The 11,908-nt window shown below is 41.3% G+C and overlaps 1 protein-coding gene across 3 annotated transcripts in view; it reads left to right on the top strand.

The window, feature by feature from the left end:
* Positions 1–11,908, top strand: part of Dis3l2 (DIS3 like 3'-5' exoribonuclease 2) — a 328,899-nt gene that overhangs the window by 221,281 nt on the left and 95,710 nt on the right. The gene's annotated exons all lie outside the window — the stretch shown is intronic.

Consider the following 11,908-nt stretch of genomic DNA (forward strand, 5'->3'; position numbering starts at 1 on the left):
TGCACTCCCTCCCTTGAGACACAGAAAGAAGCAGTCTGTGGTGCTGCCCCTGCTTCTGCTCCGTCTCCCTTCCTACCCACACGGCAGGGTTTCAGAAAGCGGGTGAGGCACTTGGCAGTATTGCCTGCTTCTCTTCCTCACTCCAAAGGGACCTGCTTGCTCTTGGTTCTACATTGGAGACAGCTACCCACCCTGTGTGCCTACAGAGAGCTACAGGATAGGTTTCCCTCTGAGCCTGTTTCTTCTCTGTCCCCTGCTTGACATAAAAACATTGTCAGCCATATAACCAACTGTTTTTAAAAAAACAACCACACACACACACACACACACACACACACACACACACACACGCGAGCAAGATAAAACTTTTCAGAGCCCTTCCTCCTGGCAGAATGAATTGTTCCTACTGGATCATAATAACATGGTTGTTTTGTTTTTTCCCATTTCTAACAGCAGTAAATATGATTACTTCTGATTTAATCCTTTTTTCCCCTTGTTTCCCAAAGCAGGGTGTTCTTGACATATATACATCTCAAGTATCATGCTTGCTGCCCTGAATTTTAAAAATGTTTGGTGTTACCAGACCTAACCAGGCAACCTGTAGTATACTTACAGAATTTCTCTTCTTCTGGTTTTTTTTTGGTTTTGTTTGTTTAACTTGTTTGGTTTTTGACTTGTCTTCTTCATTCCTCTGTCTTTGTCCCTAAGTTTGTGGTTCCTTTAGGCTCCTATCCTGATGATCTATAAACCCGCTTTACTTTCTGTCCTAAACTAAATGTGTTTCTTTGGAACTGGCCTAGTCTTCCCTTGTTTTAGCCCCATCTTTGAACTCATCTGTCATGTCTTGGTGATACATACAGGCTTACTGAATCCTGTCTTATGATTGTGCTATCTCTTTGTCTTGTGTGGTGGATTTTGTTCACCTCATCCCCAGGATTTCTCATGTGAGTCACTGGACGCCCTACATGCTTTTCTCTCTCTGTGCCCAAAGCCTTCTTAGAGATCATACTATGTGTTTCATTTTGTCCTTTGTTCCTGTCTGTATCCTTGCCATTTTTAACGAAGTAAGTGCTAACTTAAGTCTACAATGCACAGAGAATGTCTTGAAGTTTGATTATATCTCAGCATATATTTTCTTGGTAAATATTCCATGTATACCTGAGAAACACATGTTCTCCTCGTTGTTGAGAAATACTTGACAAATGTCAGCAAAGGCAGTGTTGCTTAGTCTTCTGGACCCTTGCTGCCTTGCTCTCTTCCTGCCTGTGACAAGTAAGTCCAAGGCACAAACAGGTTTGAAGTTTGGCCTGTGGTTTCAGAGGGCTTGGGCCAAGGGCAACGAGACCCATTGCTTGGGCCTGAGGCAAGGTAAACCTTGTGTCAATGAGAGTGTGTAGAAACCAGTGACCTCACCGCTATCTGGAAGCTGACCTTCCTGTAGTATGTCTTTTATCTCAGTATCTACTTTGAAATTGCTACAGAAACTCCAACTGTTTGTGTAAATTGTATGTCTTTGTTGATCTTTCTTTTACCATCTTTAAAAAAAATATGTTGTGTTTTATGAGGAAATTGTGGACAGCTGAGGGTTCGGATGTCAATATTACCCTTGTGACCCACGCTACAACTTTTAATATTTCTTTACATTTCAAGTGAGGTAGTGGTGGTTGTCTTGGTTTATTTCCTTTATTATCGCTAATGCTGTTGGCCAATTAGAGGAGGAGACAGAAGGAAATCCTTGTGCTGAAGTGGATCTTTGGGCAAATTTAAAATCCTTGTCATTGGATAGTGTAATTATTTATAAAATCTCTTGTAGTTATAAGACTTTCCTTTCGTTTGACCATTTTTACAATATGAAGTTCAACTAAAGTCTTTCTGTCAAGTTATCGACATCAACAAAACAAATTCTCCTATACATGAGTGCACCAGAAGTTTGTCTGCTTATACTTTCATATACATATTAAGACCTAAATTTGAGACTTAAAAATTAAAAAAATCACAAATGAGACAGGTTCTGTTCCCAACAGCCTTGTCAGGCAGCTTACAAGTGCTCGTGACTCCAGCTCCAGAGGAGGTGGTTGAGACACACACACACACACACACACACACACACACACACACACACACACAGATGTGCACATGTACACATAATTAAAAGTAATAATGAATCTTTTCTAAAAGACATCTTAATATAAGAGTCCATGTAATACACATGTATTTAGTTTGTTTACTGTTTGGGGGTAAAGATGAATACTTAATCTTACTCTCTTGCTTGGCCTCGGCTAGCTCTGACTTGGACAGATCAAACAGGTTTTAATGTAGAAAGTATTACTACATGTAAAGACTCACTAAATTATGATCACAAAGGACCATTTCAAGAAAATATAATAATGCTAAACACACAGTCACACTTTGCTCCAAAATATGTAGAGCAAAATGACAGAAATACAGAGATGAGTTGATACATTTTTTATTGTTTTGGGTTAATTTCATTTACCTTTCTCAGGAAATGATACTTTAAACAGACCAGAAGTTTGGTAAAATTGTAGAAAGTTTACAGCTAATATCTGCTCTTATAAGCTTGTCTAATATACAGCATTTACAGTTAGAGAATGCATATTGTGCTTCTTAAATATAAGATGCAGTCATTATTTTCAAGTAGAGTGATTTTTAAATCTTTTTAAATAACTATGAAAATTATTCCATATAATAAAATACAGATGGGGAGTTTAGCCATCAGATTTTCCTGTTTATTTCATTCTAACTTTGCACTTAGTGCAACACAAACAAAAAGCCCTTGAAGTTTTGCTGAACGGAGACCGAATCATACTAACATAAATTGAGCATGTGGGCTCAGGTTCCTCTGCTAGAAGTTTGGCTAGGGTCAGCTTAATGATGACTGTCACTACATCACAGATCATAAGACGCACTAGTCATTAGCTGTGGCCCCTGCCACACAGATTGTATCAGAAGAAGCTGACAATTCTGCCAGACTCTGAACCCCCTCATGCCCCAGTAGGACCCTTGGAAACAAAGCTATGCTCTGTCGTATGACTTTGCACAAGCTATAATAAATTATGCCCAAATTTCGTCTTTCTACAGGAAATGCTAGGTTATTTGATAAATATTTAGAATATCACTAGGAATCTATGAGGTTTTTTTTTTTTGTTTTTTGTTTTTTTTTCTGAACACCTTGTGTAGAAATTGACTATACAGCCGGGCAGTGGTGGTGCACGCCTTTAATCCCAGCACTTGGGAGGCAGAGGCAGGTGGATCTCTGTGAGTTCAAGGCCAGCCTGGGCTACCAAGTGTGTTTCAGGAAAGGCGCAAAGCTACACAGAGAAACCCTGTCTCGAAAAACCAAAAGAAATTGACTATACAAAAAATTCTTTTTTTATTTGGTCCCCAAATTCACTTAACAGGTTGGAATCTTGAAATCTTTTGCAAAAAGAAGAAATGAAAATCCCTAATCCTGAGACATAGTCATTACAAAAATAGGATATATAAACATATGAAGTGCTCACAGGAGGCATAGATGATGAAAAGGATAATTTGTAAGTAAAGTCAGAGAGTTAGCTGATACTCGTTTTGTTTTGTGAGCAGTGTAACAAGTAAGATGAATTTAAACCTGAATTCATTGTCTACTTTGTGGTCAGAAATTTAAAAGACACGTAATTTGTTTTGATAAGTATTTTCTCGTCGTTAGTTGAGGTGTCTTTTCAAAAGATTAAAGTCGTGTTAGAATTGGGCTGTTACAGCAGCTGTCACAGCAGTAGCATCCTGCCAGCTCCTGCCTTGCTGTGTAATGGTCCCGAGGGTTGTGTTAGCCGGCGTAGACTGCCTTCTTTAACTACTTGTGTGCGTTTGCTGTGAACTGGGATCTCCCTTTCTTTCTTCACAGAACTCTCCTGCAGCAATCTGGCTGTAGCTATGGTGCACACCCTTTGGGTCCTCTTGCCAGTGTGGGCACCAGGACAAAGACAATCAGTAGCTTCATGAGTGTTCAGGGGCAGAGAGGAGCAGTAGTCTGGGCCTGGACCGTGGCTCAGTGTGCATGGCAGCTGTCAGAAGCTGCTGGCTCCTGGTCTTTAACTGGTATAGTTATCTAGTTGTAAGTGTTACAGTAAACACTTACAAACAATGATGATTTTAAAGAAAATTAAACCATTAAACACATTTCAAAAATCATCAGCATTATACAGTCAGATGCTTAGACCATAATCCAATTACTAATTATAAAAAGTGTGTTAAAAATCATCCATAACTACAAAAAAATCAACAGATTTGGAAGTTTTTATATATATTTTTCATTATATCTTTGCCAAATTAACAAAATTAAAGTTTAGCCATAACGTATTTCCTTCTCTTCCCCTCCACTCGAAAATCAACAAGATGCGTGGCACAATTCAAAGTATACTTAATGTGGTCCTCCAGTGTGCCTTGAAGAATGTCAGTTACCTAGCTCTTTGCGGCTATTTATTCCTTCACAGCTTTCAACAGAGTATGCCTTGTGCTGCCCTGGTCCCCACAAGTGAGCCCCGGGTTGTTTAAAGCTGTTATTACAAGGGACCATGTCACAGAGGGGAAGTGGCTTTCGCTGAGAGAAAATACCTAGATACCCCAAAAGCATTTGTGGGGAAAGGTGGGCAGACAACTGATCCCATGCACTTGTTCCCTGTGGACATGCTCTTCTGCTTGCTGATTTGGGTTGCTGACAATACTTGTTAGCACATTTGAAGCATTCAAATGTAGGTCCACTTGGACTCTACCTGCTCCCTAACTGTGAGCACCCACACCTTGATATCTGCCCCTTAAAAGTCTAGATCTAAGAGCATCTAAAAAGACCTTGGTGACTTTTGTGGAAAGTCAGTCTCAGGACCTGGCCCTTCCTGGGAAGAGTATCACTAGGGAGGCTCATTCCTGTTGGAGAAGAATGTCCCTGTGTCTGCTGTGCCTGCTCTACAAGCCACAATCAATGAATTACCTTGTTAGCACACTGCATGTCATGTGGTTGTGTGGTGTGGTGAAAGACTGGGTCTGCTGCATTCTCTGCTGTATGAGCAGCTTGAAAGAAACCACACCTCCTCATGCTCCCACCACCAGGAATCGTGCCTCTTACATGCCTACAAGCTACACCCCTGGCCTCTCACAAGCTCTGTTGACACAGGATAGAAAGGTGGCCCCGTCTTTGTCACACAGTTCACAGACTGGGGAAACAAACTTTCCAGTTGGCCTTCAGCATTGCAGCACTACCTTACCGTACTGCCTGTAAGAGAGGCTCACTGGGGGCAAATAGATGTGTATCTGAGCCTCCAGTTCTCAGATTCTCATCCAGTAGTTCATCCAACACAGTTTAAAAGATGCTTTTAAAGTTGAATCCACACTGAACATGTAGACTTTTCCCTAACAGTACAATCAAAGAACTGTTTATAATGCATTTATATATATTAGGTTTTGTAAGAACCTAGAGATTATTTTAAATGAGGATATGCATAGATTGTGTGCAAATGCTTCAGTGCTTTATATGTGTGTTCTGCAAATACTGCCATACTTTATAAATGGAACTGGAGAGTTCAGGCCCTTCAAGGTCAGTGTGGCTGCCTGCTGGCTGTCTTAGCAGCCAACCACTCTCCTGGCTATTTTCATCTGGAATTACCTTTTCTCTTGACTTTTTAGCTGTTGGCCTTGTCATGATTTTCCCATAAGGGCCGAAGGCCCTGTGGCATTTTTTAAAAAATTTATTTTATGTGCATTAGTGTATAAGTGTCAAATCCCCTGCAACTGGAGTTACAGACAGTTGTGAGCTGCCATGTGGTTGCTGGGAATTGAACCCAGGTCCTCTGGAAGAGCAGTCAGTGCTCTTAATCACTGAGCCATCTCTTCAGCCCCGCATTGTGGCATTTGTATCGAGACTTTATTTTTGACTTTGTATTTCCTTTTTTTTTTTTTAAGCTGAGGATCAAACCCAGGGTCTTGCACTTGCACTTGCTAGGCAAGTGCTCTACCACTGAGCTAAATCCCCAACCCAGTGTGACATTTGTATATCAGGCAGAATGCCATGGTTTGAGCTCTCAGATTCAGTCCCCCATAATCTCAGTCCACAGGTTGTTCATTCCCTGGTCCGTCCATTTCCATGAACAGAATCCTAATGCTAGGATTCAATGGGATGTTTGTCTTAAAAACTGCATTCTGTGCTGAGAGGCAACTCACACCTAATTAGGAAAGTTTAATCTATCATCTGTTGAAAATGTGCCGTATATATCTTTAAAAAATAAGACTTACACGTACCATTTAATTTCACCAAAAACTATGTATAAAATCTGTTCTTTGTGTTGAGAAGGGAACCTTATTCACTCTTCAGTAGACTTTGGAAGAGAAAATTTCCACTTGAGGGCCATTTTCCGCTCAGATACACTCCTGGACTTTGTCTCTGACATCTTCATGATGCCCTGTGCTTTGAATGCTCTTCCTCCAACGCCTATTCCATGGGAAGTCATTTCTAATCCCAGTTTTGAAACATTGATTTTTTTTTTTCCTTCTTGAAGTCTGTTATGTTAGAGGGCATTCTGACCTCAGGCAAATCACAGGCAACTCAAATACTCGATCACAGACAAACCTGATTTTGGTAGCAGGGCCCTTGATGAATCTGGGAAGAGCAATGGAAAATTCTTTAGGTCCGTCAGCTCAGAAGGAAGTGCACGTCTTCTCCATTCATTTGGGACACCGGTGACTGAACAACTAACTGTCCTTGATGGATGGTCTTTTTTATTTATTTATTTATTTATTTATTTATTTATTTATTTATTTATTTTATTTTTACTTAATTGCACCTTGACTCAAAATATCCAAATAACTAAATAGCCGTGCAGGGGTTTTGGCATGAAAGTGGGCTTCTGGGATACATGCCAGTGCGCTCCTATTTTGAGGAGAGAAAGCTCCACCCCTCTGAGTCTTATTCCTATGTTCCATTCAGATCCTACTAGCCTGATTTCTGTGGGGTCCGGGCTTTGGAAATTCTCTCTCTCTCTCTCTCTCTCTCTCTCTCTCTCTCTCTCTCTCTTTTCATGGATGTCTCAGTGCACCTTGTTAAACCAAATCTGGACCCCAGCCTGTTCATCTGGTTCCAGCTCTGCTGCTTGGTTCCAGTTTTCTTGCTCATTAAAGCCAAGATAATCTGGAGCCCACTAGTTAGGCATCCTCAAGCCTCTGAAACCAAGGTAAACCTGGAAGCCAGTGGGGAGCCCAGTGACCCAACACTCCCATTGCATGATGAGAGGCAGCTGCAGTGTGCCAAAGGAACACTGGGGTAGGAGCAGGAGAACGGGCATCACACCTTGTCTTTGCCTCAGCTTTCTCTGGAAGTTTAGGCCTGCCTGTGATTCCCTGAAACCCCTTCCTCAGCAATAAAATCGTAATTTAAACTAGACATTGTTGCAAGTTTCTACTAGTTGCAAATTGTAAATATATGAAAGAAAGAAAAGAAAGAAAGAAAGAAAGAAAGAAAGAAAGAAAGAAAGCCCCCTTTATATCTGTTGTTGCAAAAATATAACTATGATCACACTTTAACTGTGCTAGCTGTAGCATATTCTACTGATGCTTTCCACAAAACTACAAGCTGGGCATTGTGGTGCATGCCTGCAGTTCCAGTCCTCAGGAGGTAGAGGAAAGAGGATTGGAGTTGGAGGCCAGCCTGGATTACCTGTGTAATCGAGTCTCAAAAAAGGAAAAAAAGAAAGCCAGTGAGATGGGTCATCTGGTAAAGTTACTTGATGCCAAACCTGATGACCTGAGTGAGTTCAGTCCCCAGAACCCACACATGGTAGGAGGAAACTACTTCCTGCAAATTGTCCTTTAAACTACACAGGTGTGCCATGGTCTGAGCACAAGAGTGCACACCTGCACAACAAACAAACAAACAAACAAATAGAGAGAAAGAAAGAAAGAAGAAAGAAACATTTTAAGGAAATAATGACAGCTACTATAACAGAAAGAAAGAACAGCGTTCCTATTCCGAAGGAAAAGATTAGCTCTGAGCCCCACATTCTCTGATCTCTGAAACAAGGGTAATAATATTTAACTCAGAATTGGTGGGAAAATTAAATTAAATAATCCCTGGAATCCCTGGCACTTAGAACTGTGCCATACAAACAGTAAGTGTTCAATGAATATAATTAATATTAATACAAAAGTGGAAAGATTAAAGCTAACCTGAATTATGCTTAAGAGCTATACTACAGAAACAAATGTGCAGCTGCTATTCAGAAGCTGAAATGTGAACAGAATAGAAAATCTAAAAGCACCTTCATATATACATGTGCAACCTGGTTTTCAGCTCAGCTGCCACTGCAGCTAGTGAAGAAAAGGTTTTATTAATAAGTAGTGCTAGACCAAGTGAGTAGCCTGTGGAGGAGAAAAGTGGGTTCTGGTCCCTGCTTCACACTATACATAAAAATGAACCCCATGTGACTCATAGACCTGCATGGGAAAGGTGAATCGTGGTAGAATAGTAATGTCACAGCCTTAGGGGAGCCAATTTCTTGAGCTAGCTATGAAAAGATTAGGTTCAGTGTGGTGGTGCATCCCAACACTGGGAGGCAGAGGCAGGCAGATCCCCAGGAAACCCTGTCTTGAAAAACTAAAAAAGAGAAAAAAAAAAAAAAAGATTTACAAGCTGGACTATCTGTTGCTGTGACAAAATACCATAACCAAGGTAACATATAGAAGAAAGGGTTTGTTTGGTGCTTGTGTGTGTGTGCATGCAGATTTCCATCTTCTGCATGTATAAATTATGAATATAATTTTTGTTTTGTCTACCGTGAAGTTAGAAAGTGGTTTCTCCTCAATGCAAAAAAATGAATGAATGAATGAATGAAATTGAGTAATTAGATAAAAGAGTCATTTAACATCACTAGAAATAGCCTAAATAAATAAATAAATAAATAAATAAATAAATAAATAAATAAGAAGTGTCTTTGTAATGAGAGAAGAGCTCTTCCAAGTTTTTATCACTAGGATTTAAAGTGATGAGCTTTTGCCTCTCAGAATTCAAAGTGAAAAAGAAAAATTTCAAGTAAAAGGAAGATTTAGACCGAATTAAGCAAGTGGGTAATTATAGTTAACATATAGTAACTAGACATTTAAAGGTATCTATATTCTTTGAGATGTATAAAATTATGTATCTTTTAAATTTTGCTCTTAGGAAATAATGTCTTGTTAATTAAGAGAAAATAGAAAATCCATGAATGGCTGAGTGTGGTGGAGCCTGCCTGCAATCCCTGCCCTTTGTGAGGCCTCAATAGAAGGATTCAGAATTCTAGGCCAGATTTTGCTATATAGCAAGTTGAGTATGAGGCCAGCTTGGGTTAAGTGAGACTTTGTATCAGAAACAACATGACAAAGGGGGTGCAGAGAGATCAAAGGATAGAGAAAGGGAGATAAAGAAGGATGAATCAGTCCACAAATGAGCATGAAAATGTGCTAAAATTCAAACCTACATGTAGGTGCATTGAGCTCTGGAGGGGAATCTTCAGTGGGGATCACACAGTACTCACTGTGCCATAGGATAGAGGAAGGCTAGGGCTCTGGGACAGCCATAGCCCCAGGGAAGCGTTTGAAAGTGTTTGAGACAAGTATCATGGGCTTATACACACTGGAGTCTCATTTCTGGCTTGGAAGCAGTTGTTCTGCTTGGAAAGGGTATGCCCAGTGACTGAGGCCGCCTTTATAGAGCCTACTGGCAAAGTGCTTCAGTTGCTACCAGCCACCAAAAGTCAAGTATGCCAGCACCCATTTCATGCCCCCCTGCCCAGACTTGTAGGGATCTGTGTATGTACTGTGGACTCAAAGTTGTATGGAAGCAAGTGGAAATGTATACAGTATTTTTGTCAGTACATTTAAAAAGTAATCTAAAACTTAATGAGAAAGACATTTATCATAAGCATAAAGAAGTCCACAGTCCTGTCATCCAAAGGAAAACCCTGCTAGTACCTTCCTATGTCTCTCTCCAGGCACTTTTAAGCCAGGTCTCCAGGTTTCTGTTGTTGTTGTTGTTCTTCTTCTTCCTGATGCCTCTGGAAACAAATACAAACATGGATCCTGAAGTCGGGAATAATCCTGGAAAATCATTTCCAAGGAGTCATCATTGGAGGCATTGTCATTCTGCTCTAAACTATAACCGTCTTTTGTCTCTTGGAAAACTTGTACCTAGTTTTACTTAACTAGATTTTGTCCTTCTCAATTTTTTTCCTTTCCTTGGCTTCAGCCTTGCAATTTTGGGGGTGGTGGTACTGGTGGAGGGTTTTGAACATGAACAGAAGGCAGCCAACAGAATATTATAATAGAACCCCTTCTTAGCTTCTGTAACCCCAGAGCATGGCCAGTCTGCCCATTGCCTCCCCAGCCACCCACCCTGCCCACTTTTATCTTCACTCTCCAAGTTTGTAACCACTCTCAAGGGTCCTTCCCCACCCCTGAGCTCCACTGTCTTAGCATTGAGAAAGGATCGAATGCATGTGCTCAGTGTTGTCCCAGGCCTGACCGGCTGACCCAGGCTTTCCTCACTCACTTTGGAGACGCCTGGAAATTCCCAGACGTTGCCTGTGCCAGCCTTCCATGTTCAGCCCCTCGTTCTCCTTCCTGTTAATGAAGGAGGCCATTTCTCAAGTCATTTGGAAAGGGAAACGTGGAATTTACTACCTGGGTGTTCCTCTTCCATGCTGTTCGTATAAATTTAAACTGAGATTCCTGAGAATTAGATTGAACATGACAAAAATTGCTGTGTGGGCAGTTTGGTGAGTACTTGCAGATTGATAGAGCTCTTTATAACAGTGAGGGAAGGTTCTTTAAGCTGCCTGGTTCCAGAAGGTGAGCTCACCAGTTAAGGAGCTTGTAACTAAAGGTCCTCTTTAACCCTTTGATGGGTAGCAAAAAAAGAAAAGAAAATCCACAAACTCTTCCAAAACACCCTCCTCGTACACACAGACCTTGCATTGCATTCAGATTTATGTGTCCTGGAATTACTTCAACTCCTTCTAAGTTTAAGAAATATCCTCAAATCCTCAGCACGTCACGACCATGGAGTGCTGCCATGGCATGCCATCCCAGTGGTCAGCTTTTGTGTGAGGAGATTACATAACGAAATACCACACAGAACTGGAATTCGTCAGTTAGAATTGTCCTTCTTACCTAGCAACTCTGTCAGTGTTTCCACCAAAGTCAGCGGGACTTTGCTTGTCCCGGCGGAAAGAGGGAGTTTATTGTGTGGCCACGAAGTGATATAAACCTAGTTGTTTTTCAGATGTTTAGTCTGTCTCAAAACTTAAGGAGAACCTCCCCAGGCCAGCACCCTGGCTGGATGAGTTACCTAAGTGAAGCTTTACTGCTCACTGTGCTCTCTCGGTCCTTTGGTCAGCTTCAGCTTATCATTTCCGAGCTCTTGAAGCAGATCTCTCTTAGAGGTTGGGAGCACTGGCCGTGGGGTCAAGGTTGGGTGGCAGCTCATCGAACTCTGGCATCTGCTGTGTTGGGGACAGAGAGTCAGTCCCGTAGGTGGTTCTTGCTTTCACCTCTGCCTGTGTTTACTACACAGACTACTCACCAAAGAGTTCAGTTCTTTGCCTGTCAGCATCATTCTCCAGAATTCAGTACCGTCTTTGGGGTTACTGTTGGCAGTTTAATACCACCATAAACCCCAGCAATAGACTCACGGTGTGCAGAATGAGACCAGCAGCCAAATGAGACTGTGAACCTGGTACACTCAGTTTGTCTCTTCCCATCTTGGGTGAAATAAGATCTACATGCTCCATCCTGACCCAACAGGCCCAGTTACTTCACTAGGCTCCTACTTGCTCTCCTTCTTTCCTCCCTGCCTTCTCCTTATTCCTTAGCCTCCTTAAGCTTGGCTTGCCTGTAG

Source organism: Onychomys torridus, chromosome 23, assembly GCF_903995425.1.
Source record: "Onychomys torridus chromosome 23, mOncTor1.1, whole genome shotgun sequence".
Taxonomy (NCBI): domain Eukaryota; kingdom Metazoa; phylum Chordata; class Mammalia; order Rodentia; family Cricetidae; genus Onychomys; species Onychomys torridus.